Here is an 18,782-nt window from a genome sequence, read left to right as displayed (position 1 = left end):
ATAGAACCTTGGGTCTAGATGGCAATCATTTCGTACAGGGTGGTATGGCCCAAGCAACCCCTCCATCAGAATTACGTGGACACTTATTTAAAATGAAGACAGGCGGGCTGGTGCTCAACAAGCTTATTCCTTCTTCCTCTGGCCTACATTTCTCAGCATCCTTTAAAGAGAAATGTGTCCATGTGACTTGATTCTAGCCGATAAAATGTGTAGCCTTTGTGCTCCTTCCCTTCCCATGATTTGACTCACAGGAATATGGTGACCCAAGGAGGGCACGTGTTGGAGGTGACAAAGCCATAGTACAAAAGGACACCAGGTCCTGGAATCACATTTGGGAGAGAACTTTGTGTGGCTAAGAAATAAAGTTTTGTTGGCCACTATGATTTTGGATTTTCTTTCAGAAGTCAGCCTTCCCTGGCCAATAATGCATAGATATCTGAACATATCAAGAAGACTCTAGAGGCTGTTAAAGAAAAAACTATTCTGACAGCTGCTAAAATGGTAAGGAAGACCTTATTTAAGATTATCGATAGGAGGAGATCTTAACTCTGGGAACAAACTGAGGATCTCTGAAGGGGAGGTGGGGGGGGATGGGGTAACTAGATGATAGGCTTTAAGAAGGGCACGTGATGGAATGAACACTGGGTGTTACGTGCAACTGATGAATCACTAAATTCTACCCCTGAAACTAATAATGCATTATATGTTAACTTGAATATAAATAAAATCTAAAAATAGTGGGAAAAAAAGGATTACCAATAGGAGGATTGCAATAGGGGAGAGGTTAAACTGAAATATAGCATGGACAAGTGGGGATTTATGGCAGAGGAGCAGGGTGAGGGGGGTCAATGGACAGAAAAATCAGGACAAAGAGACATCCAGGGCGATTCCTGCTAAGCTGGCATAATAGGATTCTTGCTAAAGGTAGGCCCAGGACATAAAAGGTGGGGGATGGGGAATTTGATCAGATATCAAGGGTAGGGATAATTCAGCAGGATTCTTTGCGAAGACTAGCTGGGCAGGTCAAAGAGTCGAGACCTAGTCAAAAATAGAACCCAATTAATGAGAGCTGGTTAAAATCAGGTCCAGAGGAGAGACTTGGTCAAGGTAGGGCGCTGGAATTCTGCATGTTAACAAACCCCCTGAGATGTAGAAAGGAAAACAAGCTGAAGGGGGAGAAGTACCCTACCACGGCAGACCACCCAGCCAGATACTTAGAGAGCCAGGACTCAGTCAGGTTCAGGTACGGTTCAGTGTTTCAGTGAACTAATATACAAAATACCAAATTCAACTGTGTCTCTGTACATAGATGTTATCCAGGATTGAGAGCAACTTTTCACTACCTTAGAGTAATTTAAGCAGAGACCATCTCTACCTAAAAAGTGGGAAATCCTAGACTCTTACACTTCCCATCAGAGCTTTAACTCTGAAGAACAAAGGAAAGAAAACTATGGAAAGGAACGGGTTACACAAGAGCCCAATGTGGGGCATGGCCAGGCCTGTCAGATTCTCCAACTGCCTGTAGTCACTGGGAGTAATTAGACCCTCCAGTAATGGGTCAGGAATATGAACAGACATTTCAGGGCCAGCTCCCCAGACATTATAAGACAATGGGAAGGGGGGGCAGGTAACCATTTCCCACAAGACCCTCACCTGAGAGAGTCACATGTCCCTACAGTCCAAACACTTCAGAACTGAGTTCAGTCCCATCAACCATTCTTCTCTTTATCCTCCCTAGTTTATTGCTTTGCTCTTGGAAAAAGGGGGTTGATTTCATCGAAATGGCTTTTTAACAAATAATCACGTAGAGTGAAGCATTAATATTCCTTCAGTGCCCTCTTCTGCTTCCAGCCACTTCCTTTCCCTTGCTGATTCACCCATTGTAGACTTGGTTGGCCAGCAAGTCCTACTCGATCAGTTCAAATGTCCTCTTATAATAAATTCACCTGACCCCTCCCTACCACCAATGCTGGAATAAAATCCCCAGACCTTAGATTTTTGTGGCCTTAAATTGCGAATTTCTTTCAGCTCTCAAAGTACAATCTCTGACAGGCTTATCTGGAACAAAAAAAAAAGGGAATAAAAAAAAAAAAACCTACTGCATAGCCATGGTTTCTCCATTGAGCCCTGAATTATTATGGTTTCCCAAGTAACTCCTTCTCAAGTAAGTTAACCATATCCCTACCCCTCTTGCAAATCCCTAAAAAACTAGGATTTGGAATTCCCTGAGGGCAACATAAATCTGACCTGTTATGTAATTTAAGACATCAGACAGAGCTGGCTCCCATGCAAGTCATTCACAACACATTTCAAGAAAGCTGGACCTCATGTACTGCTACCTCCCAGAAAGCCAGAGAGAAGCCACAGTCTATAAACCGTTCATCCCTGGGCCCTCCTTGGTCTCAAGTTAAAACAGCCGGGAGGGTAGAAATTGATGGGATTTCATTAAGTGAAAAATTCCGGAAAATCGATCCTAATCCCTTCAGCTCCCAGCAACTGGGACCTGTGTTTAGACTAACAGTGTTAACGACACCACGGCAGAAATTACACCAGTGGTTGTCAAATGACTTTAATACAGTCTCCTAAGCAGAGGCACTGACAATTTAGAATTTGCATTGGCTCATCCCGCCGTGCAAAGCGTAGCACGGAGAGCCTACACCAACACAGGAAAACAGCAACTGAGGAATACAGCTTCCTGATTTAAAAGTAGTAGATCAATACTTTGGTTCTGGGGCACCTGGGGGCTCAGTCAGTTAAGCAACTGCCTTTGGCTCAGGTCATGATCCCAGGGTCCTAGGTTCAAGCCCCACATCAGGCTCCCTGCTCAGCGGAGTCTACTTCTCTCTCTCCCTCTGCCCTCCCCACTCCTGCTCTCTCTCTCTTTCCCATATAAATACATAAAATCTTAAAGAAAAAAAGATGGCAGGTTTCTACTAAACTCCTTGCTACATTAAATTCCAAAGGAGGAGTGAAATAAATCCACAATGCCACGATGGTTTTAAAGCATAGGGGGTCACGACTAATGAATTTCATGCTTATGCTCTGGGAATGTACAAGGAAAAAATTCGGGATAGATGACTAATTGCTACAATATTAATTTCATATTTACATTCCCCACAAGCACTGAGGCAAAATTTGTCAACTTGAGGAAAATGAGACTGAACTGTTTATCAGAACCTCAGATAAATAATGATCCAATATCCAAATCAACTGGAGTCTGCTACTAACTATTAAACAATAAAAAATATATATGCCAGCAACCTTTTCTAAGAATAAAAGAATACTTATTCAACTACCACTTTTGCTATAGACAATTTTATGATCAGTAACAACTAGATAGTGTTTCTGTGGGAAATGCCACCCAGCATAGGGTGGCATCAAACGTCATAGGCTAATGTGAGAAACAGAATATGGTGATGAATGGATCTTGACTTTGAGCAAAACACTTGAATTCCAAGGGCCTCAGTTCCTTAATCTGTAAAATAAAGGATCTAAATTCATTTTATCACTATGTGCCTGCTGGCTTTAACATTCTGTAATGCCATGACAAGCCTTACTGTGGTTCATACAAGTGTCTTCTAGAATGTTCTTTGACCACAGCTCTATTATATTACATTTGGGTTTTGCTAAAGGAGGGGCAATGCTTGCTCCAGAAGACTCCTTCATGGAAGGCGCCAATTTTGTGGAAAATGGTCTAGTAAATCAAGGAAATGTTAAGCTCCCCTTGCCATTCTGGATGTTGTCTACAATTCCAATTAAAGGAGACTCACTCAGACCTTTAGCAGTTACCTAGAATTCTGACTCTTGTCATACATATTGCCCCCTCACCACCTCCCTGGCAGAGATTTCAGACACCCAAACTCCTGGCAACATCCGAAAGTGTGTTCTCTTCCTAAGAGACCTACAATATCCCGAATCCTTCTAAAAATCCAATCGTTAACACCACCATCCATTACTTCCTGAGTTGGCCTAAATCCACTGAATTTATCAATTCACCCAACCTGACCCAGGGAAACCAGGCAGCCAGGGGAAAGAGCACAACAAAGAGGAGACTGGCATTTTGTTGGTTGTATTTTTGGCTTGAGTTTGGGGAGGGTAGTTTCAGGACAATTTTTTTGTTATTTTGTTTTTTAAACTAACTCTGCACAATTCCTGCAGCTAAAAATCATAAGCAACCTCTTGTGATTATCTAGCAAAGACTGGTAGTAGGTAAGTTCTGGCTATCCCATGTATCATGACCCAAACATCCAGCCCAGGGGCAGAGGCAGCACACACCATACCATCTGTCCCTACAATGTACCACGTTTATTCTCATGGAGCTCATTGGGCCTGCAGGTGAAGCTTGCACACGGGCTTCCTTGGCGGCATCACATGGCGTGACCAAGTGCAAGATGATGGGTGCTCCTGAGTGAAGACCAGGGAGAGCCGAAGTATGAATAAAAAAAAAAAAAAATGCAGAGAAGGCAAAAGACACAGGGAATAAACACGGAGCATCCCCAACATGCCAATGAGAGGTATTCATTCACCATAGTCAGGAAGTAAGACCAGAAAGGCCTTCCGCTCCAAGGAAGGGCCTCACAGCAGCACCCAGGTCCCCCTCAGCCAACCCCCTGTAGCCTTTAGATCCCAAATGTCACAGATGGGCTGCACACCTTCAATGAAAAATGCTAAAAACAGAAAAGTTACAAAGCTTGCAGTCAAATTAAAGTGAGATCGAAAAGTTCAAAAGGCAATACTTTATTCATCATAAAAGCCGCTGCATGAAGAAAACCAGATTAAAACAGGAAAAAACAGGGGGGCCAGAGTCACTGCTGGAAATTCTGGAGTGGGCCTGAGACCTGTGGCCTCATTCATCATTAAGAATTTCAGGTGCAGGGCAGCCCGGGTGGCTCAGCGGTTTAGAACCACCTTCGGCTTGGGGTGTGATCCTGGGGACCTGGGATTGAGTCCTGAGCCGGGCTCCCTGCATGGAGCCTGCTTCTCCCTCTACCTGTGTCTCTGCCTCTGTGTGTGTGTGTGTGTGTCTGTCATGAATGAATAAATAAAAATCTTAAAAAAAGAAAGAAAGAAAGAAAGAAAGAAAGAAAGAAAGAAAGAAAGAAAGAAAGAATGAATTTCAGGTGCAGGGGCACCTGGATGGCTCAGTGGATGAGTGTCTGTCTTTGGCATGATCCTGGGGTCCCAGGATCCAGTCCTGCATCAGGCTCCCCACAGGGAGCCTGCTATCCCTCTGCCTATGTCTCTGCCTCTCTGTCTCTCATGAATAAATGGATAAAATCTTAAAAAAAAAAAATTCAGGTGAAGTTATCTTCAATACCATTATCACCATGAACCTTTATAAACCACAATGACTAGGGACATTATGGATCCTAAATAGGAAAATAAGAAAAAAAGGAAAGCAAGGGAAGAGAAAATGAGAAAAGACCAGGGAAGATGGAACAAGCAGAGAAAGAGAGAAAGAAACGTTCCTGAAGCCACCGAAAAGGAATTAGATGAGGAGGAGGGATGTGAGAATGATCTGTATCAAAAGTGAGCTGTGGGGTCAGAGACGAAGGAGCGGGGAAACCAAATGGAATTAAAAAGACTATGGTTCAGATGCCTCCTTGTAGCATCCGTGGGAACAGCAGTCAGGTGACTGCTGACCTGAGAAATGAGGCGATGGGCAGTGACCCGGCATGAGCACTGTATTAGTCAGGGGTCTCCAGAGGTACAGGAGAAATAGGTTTTTAATTTTTAAAAATAGAAAAAAAGGGATCCCTGGGTGGCGCAGCGGTTTGGCGCCTGCCTTTGGCCCAGGGCGCAATCCTGGAGACCCGGGATCGAATCCCACGTCAGGCTCCCGGTGCATGGAGCCTGCTTCTCCCTCTGCCTGTATCTCTGCCTCTCTCTCTCTCTCTGTGACTATCATAAATAAATAAAAATTAAAAAAAAATAAAAATAATAAAAAATAAAAATAGAAAAAAAATGTGTGTCTAGATATATCTATATACTATATATATACACACACAAAGAGAAGGAGAGAGAGCGAGAGAGAGGGAGAGAGAGAGAGACAGGGAGATTTATTAAAGAATTGGTTCACACAGTTATGAAGGCTGATAAAGCCAAGATCTGCCACTAGCAAGCTAAAGACCCAAGAGAGCAAAGGGTATAGTTCCAGTCCAAGGCCAAAGGCAGGAAAAAGACTCAAGTCCCACTCTGAAGATAGTCAGGCAGGAGGAAATCCCCCCTTATTTGGGAGAGGGTCAGTTTCTTGTTCTATTCGGGTCTTTAACTAATTGGACAAAGCCCACCCACATGAGGAAGGCAATCTGCTTTACTTAGTTTATCAATTCAAAAACATCCTCAGAAAGGGCTCCCTCAGTGGCTCAGTCAGTTAAGCGTCCAACTCTTGGTTTTGTCTCAGGTCATGATCTCAGGGTCGTGAGATCGAGCCTCGTGTCGGGCTCCACGCTCAGTGCAGAGTCTGCTTAAAAGAGTCCCTCTCCCTCTCCCTCTGCTCCTCACCCGGTACTCTCCCCCACTCACTCTCTCTTGAATAAATAAACCTTTAAGAAAACAAAAAATCCTCAGAGAAACACTCAGAAAAATATTTGGACCAAACATCAGGGCACCAGGTGGCCCAGGTAAGTTGACACATAAAAATCAACCATCACAGCACTGAAAGTGTTAACAGGCCCCAATATAAACATGCAAGAAACACTGGTTACTACTAAAACATCTATATGGGCCAAGATTAGAGGACAGAATCTGAGTTAGAAGGACACCGTAGAGAAGCCCAAGGACAGAGGCCAACTACGGTGGTGTGTGGCTCCCAGCTCCAGCTCTGGGACGACAGCTCCCCCATCACTCAGGACTCCACATGCAGAACTGTGGCAGCTCTCAGAAGGCATGGGCAACCAAAATAAGATGGGCTGGCAAATCCGCAAATTCTGGGCATGAGTTTTTGGGGTCAGAGAGTCCAACTCAACCCAGTAGAGTCCCCTGGCCTCCACTCCTACTAAAGATCCCTATGAGCACGAATCAGGCCTCGGGCAGCAGGCACGGCTCAGCCGGGGAGACTGTCACAGTGTCACAGCCATGGGCACTCTGCTGCCTGGCCATCAGTCATGCCTGCCGCTGTCTGGGAGGCCCAACTGCAGCCAGAGCCAGAGCCAGCCACGGGGACAGGTGGACTCGGTGACTCAGACGGCCAAAGCGCATGCTTGATTGAGTAAATTGTATTTTTCCCATGAATTTTTTAATGCAAAATCATTCACCCCACATTACTTTAATTAAAAAAAAAAAAGTACTGTGTATCAGGAAGCTAGCCAAGGCTACACATGGGTGAACGATCCAATTCAAGTGACCCTGATGATTTCAACATGGGGGGTGGGGTTGGGGGGTTGGTGAAAAGCACCAGGTGTAAGCAGAGTTCAGAGAAGGGAAAAATCAAAAGGGCTTGGGAGGGGTGGATAACCAGAGGGCGCTGCCGAGGACACTCCTGGAGGGACAGACAAGCTTTGAACTATTAGGGCAGAAATTCGAGAATGAGGCAACTTGCTCATTGGGTAAAGGTTGGACAATCAGGCTAGGGAAGATTAGGCCAGACTCTAGGGCGGCTCAACGCATGTGTGTGTGTCTGAGAGAGAGAGAGAGAGACAGAGACAGAGACAAAGAAGGAGAGAGGGATTCAAAAGTCACAGTTTAGGAAGACATTTCAAAAGCATTTCAAGGAAAATTTAAGGGCTCAGTAAGCGAAAGAATAACAAAATGACAAAAAGAGATGTCAACATGAACCATCAGGATAAAAATCAGGTGCTGGAAGACTAGTGGTTGTGCTAATAGGTATGTGGGGGTTGGAGGAGGAGAAATGAATCTGGTTTCAAGTTGAGGTTCCCAGATCAGTGAGCTGCTCTATAGAGGGCACATTCTGCGGGGACCTCCCCACCCCCGCTGACCCTCGCCCTTGTACAACGCCCGCTCAACCCCCACCTCGATTGTGGGTAGGGCCTGTGAGCTGAATTTAACCAATGGAATACAGCAAAGGTGATAGGGCATCACCTCCTGATTACCCTTCATCATAGAAGATTCTGTCTCAGCAGGCAGGGCCTTTAAAAAGCAAAGTGCCACACTGTGAACTGCTGAGAGGGGGGCCCCATGGCAGGAAGTGTGGATGGCTGCTAGGAGGGGAGAGTGGCCCCCAGATTCTTGAGCTGTCAAGAATCTAGGGCCCTGTCAGCTGTTGAGCATCTGCCTTTGGCTCAGGGCGTGATCCCGGGTCTGAGGATCGAGTCCCACATCGGGCTCCCGGCATGGAGCCTGCTTCTCCCTCTGCCTGTGTCTCTGCCTCTCTCTCTGTGTCTCTCATGAATAAATAAATAAAATCTTTAAAAAATAATCTAGGGCCCTCAGTCCCATGTGACCACAAGGAAATGAGTTCTGCTGACCACATGAGCAAGCTTGGAGGCCGTCTCTTCCCCAGGCCAGCCGCCAGCTGAGAATGCAGCTGCCCATACCTTGACTACAGCCTTCAAACCCTCTCCATGGTGCCCAGACTCCTGACCCACGGAACAGCGAGATGGGAAGTGTGTGCCGTCTTGAGATCCTAAGTTTGTGGTTACTTGATACTCATCTCTCAGAAATCGGAGCAATTGGGCTCAAGTTCAGGAGAGAAGTCAGGTACGGACTTGTGTCCATAACAAGGTAGGTGAGAGCCCACATACTGGAATCAAATGCCTGGGACTGAGCCCCAGCACTTCCCAGCTGGGTGGCCGTGGGCAAGTTACATATTTTCTCTGTATCCCAGTTTCTTCATTCATAAAATGGGAAAATAACGGTACCTATCGCCCAAGATTGCTCCTGATGATTATCTCGTCAAGTAATTTTTTAGTGCTTAAAATGATATCTGCTCCAGAGTAAGCACCCTTGAAGGAGACAGGCTGGGTTAAGTCCTCAAAGGCCAAACATGCTGGGGTACCTGCGTGGCTCAGTTGGGTAAGTGTCCAACTCTTGGTTTCAACTCAGGTCATGATTTCTGGGTCATGAGATCAAACCCCACGATGGGCTCCAGACTCAGCGCAGAGTCTACTTGAGATTCTTTCCCTCTGCCCCCCCTGCCACTCATACATACTCTCTCTCTCTAAAATAAATAAATCAAATCTTGGGGGAGGGGGGAAGAAGCCCAAAGGGGAGGTAGGGTGGGGTAACTAACTGGCCTCCAAGACTGAAGGATCTGGCCCACCTTACCTGGCCTCGCCTTGCTCAGACACGCCAGGATGCTCAGAAGAAAATGATGGCCTTAAGTACACTTGTTACAAATCCCAAAAATCAAACTAGAGTGAAACAAATACAAAACTGTAGACATTTCCATAAAAGTGGAAGGTACTGGAAGAAGAACACTGATCAGTAAAACCTAGTAATTGAGAGAAAATATAGTATCTGTTTGACAGAATATGAATCACAAAATATGACTTGTCGGAGTGACCTTGTTTGAAGGACCAGGCTAACAGTCATAAGTCACCTTAAAATGTTATTTAAAAATGTAGAAAGAACAGTTTAACCATACCAGATTACAGTTCATAAGGCTCCTCTTCTTTTTTTTTTTTTTTTTTTTTTTTAAGGCTCCTCTTCTTGACTAGCTGATGAATGCTGATAAGACATTTGCAGAGGATGTCTTGACCAAGGAAGTCAGAGCAGCAGGTCCTCCCCTCTATTTTCTGTACCAAGCCAAGGTACAGGAAATCTAACTGCTGGTAGATCATCCCTGCTTGCTGTGTGGCAAAAATGACTGAGTAGATAAATCCTTTTTAGGATTTCTTTGGGGCTTAAAACACTTTAGCCTCTTGAAATTGGCACTTCCAGTAAATGTGTGTAAGAGTAACTTTGGTTTTACTGTTTATGTTGTAGCTTTTAATAGAACAGCTCTAACAGAAACAAAGTTGGTCACTGATCAGAATATGGAAATGACTTTCTCAACACTCTCATATCTTTAGAAAATGTCCAGATACTTTATATTCATGTACTTTTTTGTGTATCTTCTAACTTTTTTCATATACACTATGATCAGGAAATAAAAGGATTAAAATGCAAAAAAAAAAAAAAGAGCCTCCGCACTGGCTCTCACCATCTATTTCCAGAATGTCCTTCCTCTATTTCTCCCTGGGGTTTGCGCAGAAGTCCCAACGCATTTAAAATCGCACACCAGGGCAGCTTGGGTGGCTCAGCGGTTTAGTGCCACCTTCAGCCCAAGGCGTGATCCTGGAGACCTGGGATCGAGTCCCACATCGGGCTCCTTGTGTGGAGCCTGCTTCTCCCTCTGCCTGTTTCTCTGCCTCTCTCTCTCTCTCTCTCTCTCTTTGTATCTCTCATAAATAAATAAATAAAATCTTTCAAAAATAATAAAATAAAATAAATAAAATAAAATAAAATAAAATAAAATCGCATGCCAGTTGCCATGTGCCCTGCTATACTTTTATCTACAGCATCGAGCCCCTTCTGCCATTCTACAACATTTAGTACTCGTCATGCTTACTGTTTTTCTGTCTCCCCTGATAGAATGCAAGCCTCACGATGACAGGTTTCTGCCTCTATTTTCTGCTGATCAACTGCAAGGGTTTGGAACAGGGCAAAGCTCACAACAGGTACTCAGAGACAGGACAAGGGAAATGCAGCATATGATTTGGAACTAGATCCTTTTGCTTATAAAGGTCTTTATGAGAACAGGCGAGATCTGACTGGGGTCTGAGGATCAGGAGGTGGTAACGTCAGTGTTAATTTCCTGACGTTGTGGTGACTGCAGGAAAACCAACTAAGAATTCCAAGATGATGGAGCATCAGTCAGTAACGTGTTCTCAAGGCTTCTGGGAGGGCAGAGGAGAAAGCTCCCTTGGACTGTACTCCCAACTTTCTGTGACTGCTTCAAATTTTTTTTTTAGCATTGTTAAAAACCCTGTCTTGAAGGTAATAGCAAAAAACAAACAAGCAAAAAACCTAAAAAGATACCCTTCACTTTATCATAAATGGTTATTTCTGGAAAGGGCAATGAAATTGATGGGGGAAACAGAAGGAAAGGAAGTTTCATTTTTACTCTGCATGGTTTTTATTAAAAACATGTTTTCTTTATATGATATTTAAATAATAAAATATCTGGTGGGGGGGGCGAGGGAGGGGAGTTGGTCCATAGAAATGACACGTACACTTCACCATAATCCTCAATGAAAACCCTAGACCCCAAGCAAAGACGTCACTAGCTCTCCTCTCCTTTCTGAGTCTTCCAGATGCTCTGTATCTGCTCTGTATCTTCAATAAATACTATTCTCACTTCCCCTTGGCTCGCATTTGATTTCTATCCTATGCAAAGCCAAGAACCCTCTTGGCTGGTCCTGTGGGACTGCCTCTGGGTCCTCGGACCCTGCCAGCCTGCATCACCACCTCTCCCCAGGGACACCCCAGGCACAGACAGGGCGAGACCTGGTGACGAGTGACATGGAATCAGCCTCCCTGCCTACCTGGTGAGGACAAGCTTCCTCCAGCCCTGGTTCCCACATCCGCCTGTAGCTCCAGACAAAGGGACCTTGCCAGCAAAACTGGCAGCGTCTGCTGGGCTCGGAAGATTCTCTCTGAGATGAGATGACAAAATTGACAAATGTCTCATACTGTATTTACATTTTTTTTAAAACTGCAAAGAACTGTGCAATTTACTAAAGTTGATCAGCTTCCAATTTTTTTTTAAATTTTTACTGTGATAATTTTTATCATGGTTACATAATCCCCATGTACCCATAACCCAACTTCAACTATTCAATACTGTTTCACTATAACCCGCCCACACTGGATTCTTCGTGTTGGAGAAAATCTCAAATATCAGATTATGCCATCCATAAATACATAATATATATCGCTAAAAGAGAGGGACCTTTTTCTTAAATATCAACACATTATTTTTATACCAAAAATTCCTCTCTGCTACTAATTTTCCATTTACTTTCTAAATGTCTCTAGTATTCTCTCTCTCTCTCTCTCTCTCACACACACACACACACACACACATCTAGAGTGGGTCTGTTCAAATCAAAATCTAAATAGGATCCACACATTGCATTCAGCTGATCCTTTGGTTCCTTTTTTCAGGACTTCTTCATCCTTCTCTTTTTATTTCCTTTGCATTTCCATGTCCCCTGTAGAGCTAAACGTCTATACCATGTAAGGTATTCCTCTATCCCTCACTTTCTCTGACTCCCCTAACCTCCTCTCTGATCATCATTTTAAAAGCTATTTTGTCGGTAAATCCTGGATGTACCTAGGACAGTAGCACTTGACACTTGGACTCCAGCAGGGATCCGAGGAGGAAGAAGAGGAGGAGGAGGAGGAGGAGGAGGAGGAGGAGGAGGTAAGAGCCTTTGCCAAGAGCTTGCTGGCCAATGACACCATCAACAGACATAGAAAGCAAAAGTGCATGAAAATTCCCCAGAAACACCCATTTGAGCAACACTCTGCAATTAGCCATGACTTGGGTGAATCATTGTCCTTGTTGGGCCATACTTTCCTCACCTTTAAAATACAAAGATGAGGGGTTCCTGGATGGCTCAGTCGGTTGAGCCTCTGACTCTTGGTTTCAGCTCAGGTCATGACCTTAGGGTCCCGAGATTGAACCCTGTATCACTGTGCGCTAAGCTTGGAGGCTGCCAAAGATCATCTCCTTCTCCTTCTGCTCCTCCCCCTGCTCACACTTCTTCTTTCTCTTTCTCTCTGTCTCTCTCATATAAATAAGTAAAATGTTTAAAATATGAAGATGAATAACACAATTAAGACACTGACATTAACTGAGCATTTAGCGCCCAAAGATCCTTCAAGATTCCTTCCAGCCAAGCCTATGATTTTATGTATCAAACTCATACAATGTGTTAACAAAGAACACCTCCTTCCCTTGTTGGGGGAGGGTAATGACAACAAAACTAAGACCACAAATGCTGATTATAAACAAAACTTCAGTCATCAGCATAACCCAAATCTGAATAACATGCCACTGTTTCAAATTTGAGCCACATAAATGGATAAATGACAAGGGAGGGTACCAAATTAATGGTAAAATTTTGGGGTATGTGGGTGTTTCTAGACCAGTGGTTCCTAACAGAGAAATCTGACAACATCTGGTGACAATCTGGGTGTCGCAGCTGGGATGATGCACTGTCACAGAGGCCCAGGGTACTGCTAACTACCTAACAGTGTACAGGACAGTGTGTACCACAAAGAAGCTTCTAGTTCAAAGGGTCAGCAGCTCAGAGGTTGAGAAATCCTGTGAGAACCTCCTAGTTACCAGGCAAAACCATACTGTGCTCGGGGTTTCAGCAGGAGGCTTCTAACATCCAAACCCCAGGATACACACGATATATCACAGGCTTCTGCACTGCAGACCACTCCAACACAGGACGTTTGATAAAGACACTGTTCTGGTTTGGTTTGGTTTGGTTTGGTTAACAAGATAAATTGGAACACATATTTTTGCATTCATGTGAATTCGTAAGAGTCCAGAACTCTTCCCTCCATGTAGTCATCTTGGGAAGACATCACCCAACTAAGAACTCATCGTGTGTAGTAGACTTATCTTGGGATGACAGCACCTGCGCTCTGGCAGCCTCGAGGCACTGAGCCACAAGTGACCTTGGGACTCCATGGCTCTCAAGGAAGTGACAGGCAATGAACAGGCCAGTGAGTAAGAACAGGAGTTCCCATGGCCCCCCAATGCCATGATGAGACTAGGGAGGTGTAATGGGAGCTGAGAAGGGGCTGGGGGACATTGTGTGTTGATGGGTGGCTACTTTGTATTGGATGGTCTAGGAGGCCTGTCTGGGGAGGGAACATTTAATAGAGCCTTGAAGGAAGTAAAGGACTGGTTGAGCTGGAAGATGAGTCTCCCCAGCACACAGGAGGAAGGCCTGAGGCTGGTTGCATTCTAGTCCCAGAAAGGAGGTAGGGGAAGGGCCCAAAGTTAAGAGGAAATGGTGGGGAGGGGGGCGGTGGTGCATGTGGACAAATCACCTGAGGCCTTGCAGCCATGCAGGGAGGCTGGTTTTCAAACCTATGGTAGCAGAAGGCACTGGAAGTTCCAAGCAGAGGAGTAATGAGATGTGATTGCCATTTAGAGCCCTCTGACTACACTGTAGAGAGCAGACATCAAGTGGACAAGAATACAAGTAGAAACCAACTGAGAGGCAATTGGCGTTGAGAATTTTACTGAAAATCAGGGGTACCTACGTGGCTCAGTGGGTTGAGTATCTGCCTTTGGCTCAGGTCGTGATCTCAGGGTCCTGGAACCCAGCCCCGCATCAGGCTCCCTGCTCAGCAGGGAGTCTGCTTCTCGTCCTCTCCCTCTGCCCCTCCCCCAAACTCACATGCTCTCTCACTCACTCTCTCTCTCTCTTTTTCTCAAATAAATAAATAAAATCTCTAATAAAAAAAAAAAAAGTTTACTGAAAATCAAAACCACCCAAAAAGAGAAAGATTTGCCACTGAGGAAGACATTCCAAAGACCATGCCACAGATTCTAAAAGCTCTTTCCAAAGAGGAAATCTGGAAGGATGGTAAGGATTCCAGATCTGGACTGGAGATCTCTGACCAGATCTCTGACCAGTGGTAGGCAGTCTCTTTCCAGTGCTGCCTCCCCAAGTTCCATTGAGTGGCCCTTTTCAAAAGACGCCCTAGAGCGGCTGACATCAGCCTCTTTACGGGCACACAGAGCTAGTTCCCCCCACCAGGGGGCAATGCAGAGCACCCACCACCCCACTGAGAAGCCTACACAGGGCACCTCCTGGGCAAGGAACTCTAGAACCAAAGGAATAGCAAGCAAAAACTCCGATCCGCCTGGAATGTTCTCTGCCAGGACTTTTATTTACACTCTTGAATGTGCTGGTCTCCCAATCCTCAAAGAGTCAACAGGAGCCAAGGGGGGCAGTAGACAAAGTGAGGCTCTGAGCCTGGAAATCCATTACCTTCCCCCCTCTTTCTCCTGGGAGCACTTTTCCTGAGACTCATTATTCTTGGTCATACCTGCAATAAGATCCTTGGGGCCAGGATGGGGGTGGGTCTAGAAAAGGAGGTGAAGGAGGCTTCTCGGCCCCTTTAAAGCATAAGCTCCAGGCCCACCTGACACCAGCACCAAAAAAGAGTCCTCCACCGGGTCTTTCTCCAGGGAATTACCCTGCGGTCGGAGTGAAAACCACAGTCTGTGTTCAGGTGTCTGTCTCCTCTCTCACCTGACCAACCCGGGGCAATCGTGGGTGGCTGGCTGGTCAAGACTTGGAGGACCCTCTGTCCTGTAGTCCTTAGTTTATTATCTACCACAAAAAGCAACTAACAAGGCAGGAAGGAAGCAAGATGCTACAATCGCTGCACAGATTCAGAAGCGCTACAGCAAGAACCAATTCAGACATCACCACGTCGTCCTAAGAGGTCCCCTGCCCGCCCAAACGTACGTTTCATACTTCAAAGAAAGACTGTTAATTACACATTATGACACCAATTATATCCGAATGCATTATGAAACAGGATCTTTGCTAAGCAATTTTATTATTTTAATTCTTTTCTTCTATCATTTTTAATAATTACTCTCTGGCTTTTATTACATTAAGATGCAATTAAGAAAGAAAAGTTCTCTGTATTTTAAGTCTTCTTCATTCTTTTTTTTTTTTTTAACATAAAGAATTCCACAGCCTTTCCACAATAACATAGCACACGATATAGTCGAAAGACAAAAGGAACAACTTAGATAAAAACTAGCGGAGTTCCATTTGAGGGGAGAAAAATACAAGTGTACTTATTTTGAAAACCCTTGGCATTTACTGAAAGGATAGAGAATTCTTGATCACACGAAGGCAAAAACGAACCACATACTCGTCCATTCATAGGAAAGAGAAAGCTCTCTATCATCCAAGGAAAAGGGCACAGCAAATCTGGACTCAATTGCTAAACTCTGGGATTACCAAATATTCAATGCTAATATTTGGTACTAATAGTAATTGAATACTCATATTTAACCACCTTCCCAGTGAAATGAGACCATTATTAAATGTGAACCTACTCAGGGCACCTGTGTGGCCCAGTCGGTTAAACGTCTGCCTTCGGCTCAGGTCACAGTCTCAGGGTCCTGGGATCAAACCCCACATTGAGAGATGATTGGGTGGCTCAGCGGTTGAGCGTCTGCCTTTGGCTCAGGGCATGATCTGGGGATCCTTGGGATCGAGTCCCACATCAGACTCCCTGCATGGAGCCTGCTTCTCCCTCTGCCTATGTCTCTGCCTCTCTCTGTGTGTGTCTCTCATGAATAAATAAATAAAATCTTAAAAAAAAAAAAAACACATCAGGCTCCCTGCTCCACAGGGAGCCTGCTTCTCCCTCTCCCTCTGCCCCTCCCCCTGCTCATGCTCTATCTCGCTCAAATAAATAAAATCTTTTAAACAAAATGTGAACCTACCCATGCTGAATTATATTTCCTTTGAAGTATAAAGATAATGTCATCTAACTGTAGGAGAATGAGCAAAAAAGAGTAAAATTTTAATAATTTTAAGCCACAATTTGTGAGACATAGAATTTCACATTCACACACACGAAGGCTGAGCAGCATTTCAATAACTGACAAGAAATATTTTTGTGCAATCCATATGCAGATAGTCTTATTCATGCTCTACTTCTTTTCTTTTTTTTAAAGACCTTATCCATTCATTTGACAGAGAGAGAAAGAGAGAATGTGTATAAGCAGGGGCTGGGGTGGAGGAAGAGGGAGAAGCAGGTTCCCCACTGAGCAGGGAGCTCAATGATGCTGATGCGGGGCTCAATCCCAGGACCCTGAGATCATGACCTGAGCCAAAGGCAGACGCTTAACCAACAGAGCCACTCAGGTGCCCCCTCTACTTATTTTCTAGCTTATAGGTAGGCAAACTTTCTTTCTATAAAAAATGAAACAGTAAATATTTCCGGTGATTGTCCAAGCATTTACTCAACTCTGCCTCCAATGTAGCACTAACTCAACCATGGACAATGGTAACAAGAGGTGTGGTTGTGTTCCAATAAAAATTTATTTATAGGGGTGCTTGGGTGGCTCAGTCAGTTAAGCAGCTGACCCCTGGATTCGGCCCAGGTCATGATCTTGGGTTCTTAAGATGGAGCCCTGCATCGGGCTCTGCACTCAATGAGGAGTTTGCTTGAGGATTCTCTCCATCTCTGCCCCTCCCCCCACTTGCATGCACACTCTCCCTCACTCTAAAAAATAAATAAATCTTTTAAAAAAAAAAAAAAAAGAAGAAGAAGAATGGAGTCTTTAAAATTTTACTTAGAGAAACAGACCTCTGGACTCCTCATCAGGGAAATGCAAATCAAAACTGCAATGAAATACCATCTCATACCTAGGAGCATGGCAAAAATCCAAAACATAAGAAACAGCAAGTGTTGGTGAGGATGGACAAAAAAAGAAACTTGTGCACTTCTGGTGGGGCTGCAAACTGGTGCAGCCCTTCTGGAAAACAGGATGGAGGTTCCTCAGAAAGTTAAAAATAAAACTTCCCTAGGACCCAACAGTCACACTACTAGGTATTTACCCAAAAAATACAAAACAGTAATTCAAAGGCATACACGTACTGCTGTGTTTATAGCAGCATTATCTACAAGAGCCAAGACATGGAAGGAGCCCAAGTGTCCATCAGTTGATGAACGGATAAAGAAGACTACGTGTCTATAATGGAATATTATTAAGCCATTAAAAAGAATGAAATCTTGCCATTTGCAATGACATGGATAGAGCTAGAGAGTATTATGCTAAGTGAAATAAGTCGGTCAGAAAAAGACAAATACCAAAGGATTTCACTCATGTGTGGAATTTGAGAAACTAAACCAACAAGCAAAGGGAAAAAAAGAGAGAGGGACAAACCAAAAAAAAGTCTCTTAACTCTAGAGAACAATCTGATGGTCACCAGAGGGGAGGTGGGGGGGGGTAGTGGGGGAAACAGGTGATGGGGATTTAGGAGTGTACTTATCAAGATGAGCACAGAGTGATGTACAGAGCTGCTGAATTACTATACTGTACACCTGAAACTAAAAAGGGCAGCCCGGGTGGCTCAGCGGTTTAGCGCCGCCTTCAGTCCAGGGTGTGATCCTGGAGACCCGGGATCGGATCCCGTGTCGGGCTCCCTGGATGGAGCCTGCTTCTCCCTCTGCCTGTGTCTCTGCTTCTCTCTCTCTCTCTCTCTCTCTCTCTCTCTCTCATGAATAAATGAATAAAATCTTTAAAAAAACAACAACAACAAAACCAGGCCCAGGGGCTCTAATTTGCCTGCCCCTGGTCCAGTGCTCAGGGTGCTGAGAAGTGAAACATCACCCTTCAACCCTTCAAACAGTCCTGTCGGAAAGTAGCAGGAACAAGCAGAGAGACAGGAGTGATCTGAAACTACCCAGCAAGACGCTGAGCCTCAGAATAGTCTTCCCCTCACATCCAGAAGTATTTTTCCAAGACCAAGACCAAGTCTAGATATACGAAGTAGGAGTCAGTCCTCAAGAACCTGTGTTCTTCAAACTGAACACCAATAAAAAATAAATTTATAAAGAAAAAAAAAAAAAAACCTGTGTTCTTAAGATACAAGGTTTCTCCCTCACAGAAGCACCTTTGACTCTATCGTGGGGCTTGCCTTCTGAACTGGGCGTCGTCCATCAGAGGTTCGGCACCCACCTCCTCCAATGCTGGCCATTTTTGTGGCTGGCAGTTGGCCAGAGCCAGGGGCACAGGTTGTGGTCACTGAGTTAAAAGAAGTGACCTGTCC

General features: G+C 44.6%; 1 protein-coding gene across 7 annotated transcripts in view; it reads right to left on the bottom strand.

Annotated features, from left to right (window-relative positions):
• The window catches only part of TIAM1 (TIAM Rac1 associated GEF 1), a 474,570-nt gene that overhangs the window by 281,792 nt on the left and 173,996 nt on the right, over positions 1-18,782 (bottom strand). The window contains exon 1 of one of the 7 annotated variants that reach the window (XM_072740864.1): positions 11,487-11,597. The exons of the other annotated variants lie outside the window; for them this stretch is intronic. The gene's annotated coding sequence lies outside the window, so the exon portion shown is untranslated. Of the gene's footprint in view, positions 1-11,486; positions 11,598-18,782 lie in introns of those variants that run through there. 7 annotated transcript variants of the gene reach the window in all.

The sequence above is a fragment of the Vulpes vulpes genome, chromosome 15 (genome assembly GCF_048418805.1).
Source record: "Vulpes vulpes isolate BD-2025 chromosome 15, VulVul3, whole genome shotgun sequence".
NCBI lineage: Eukaryota > Metazoa > Chordata > Mammalia > Carnivora > Canidae > Vulpes > Vulpes vulpes.
This window is presented reverse-complemented; position numbering and strand designations above follow the sequence as displayed.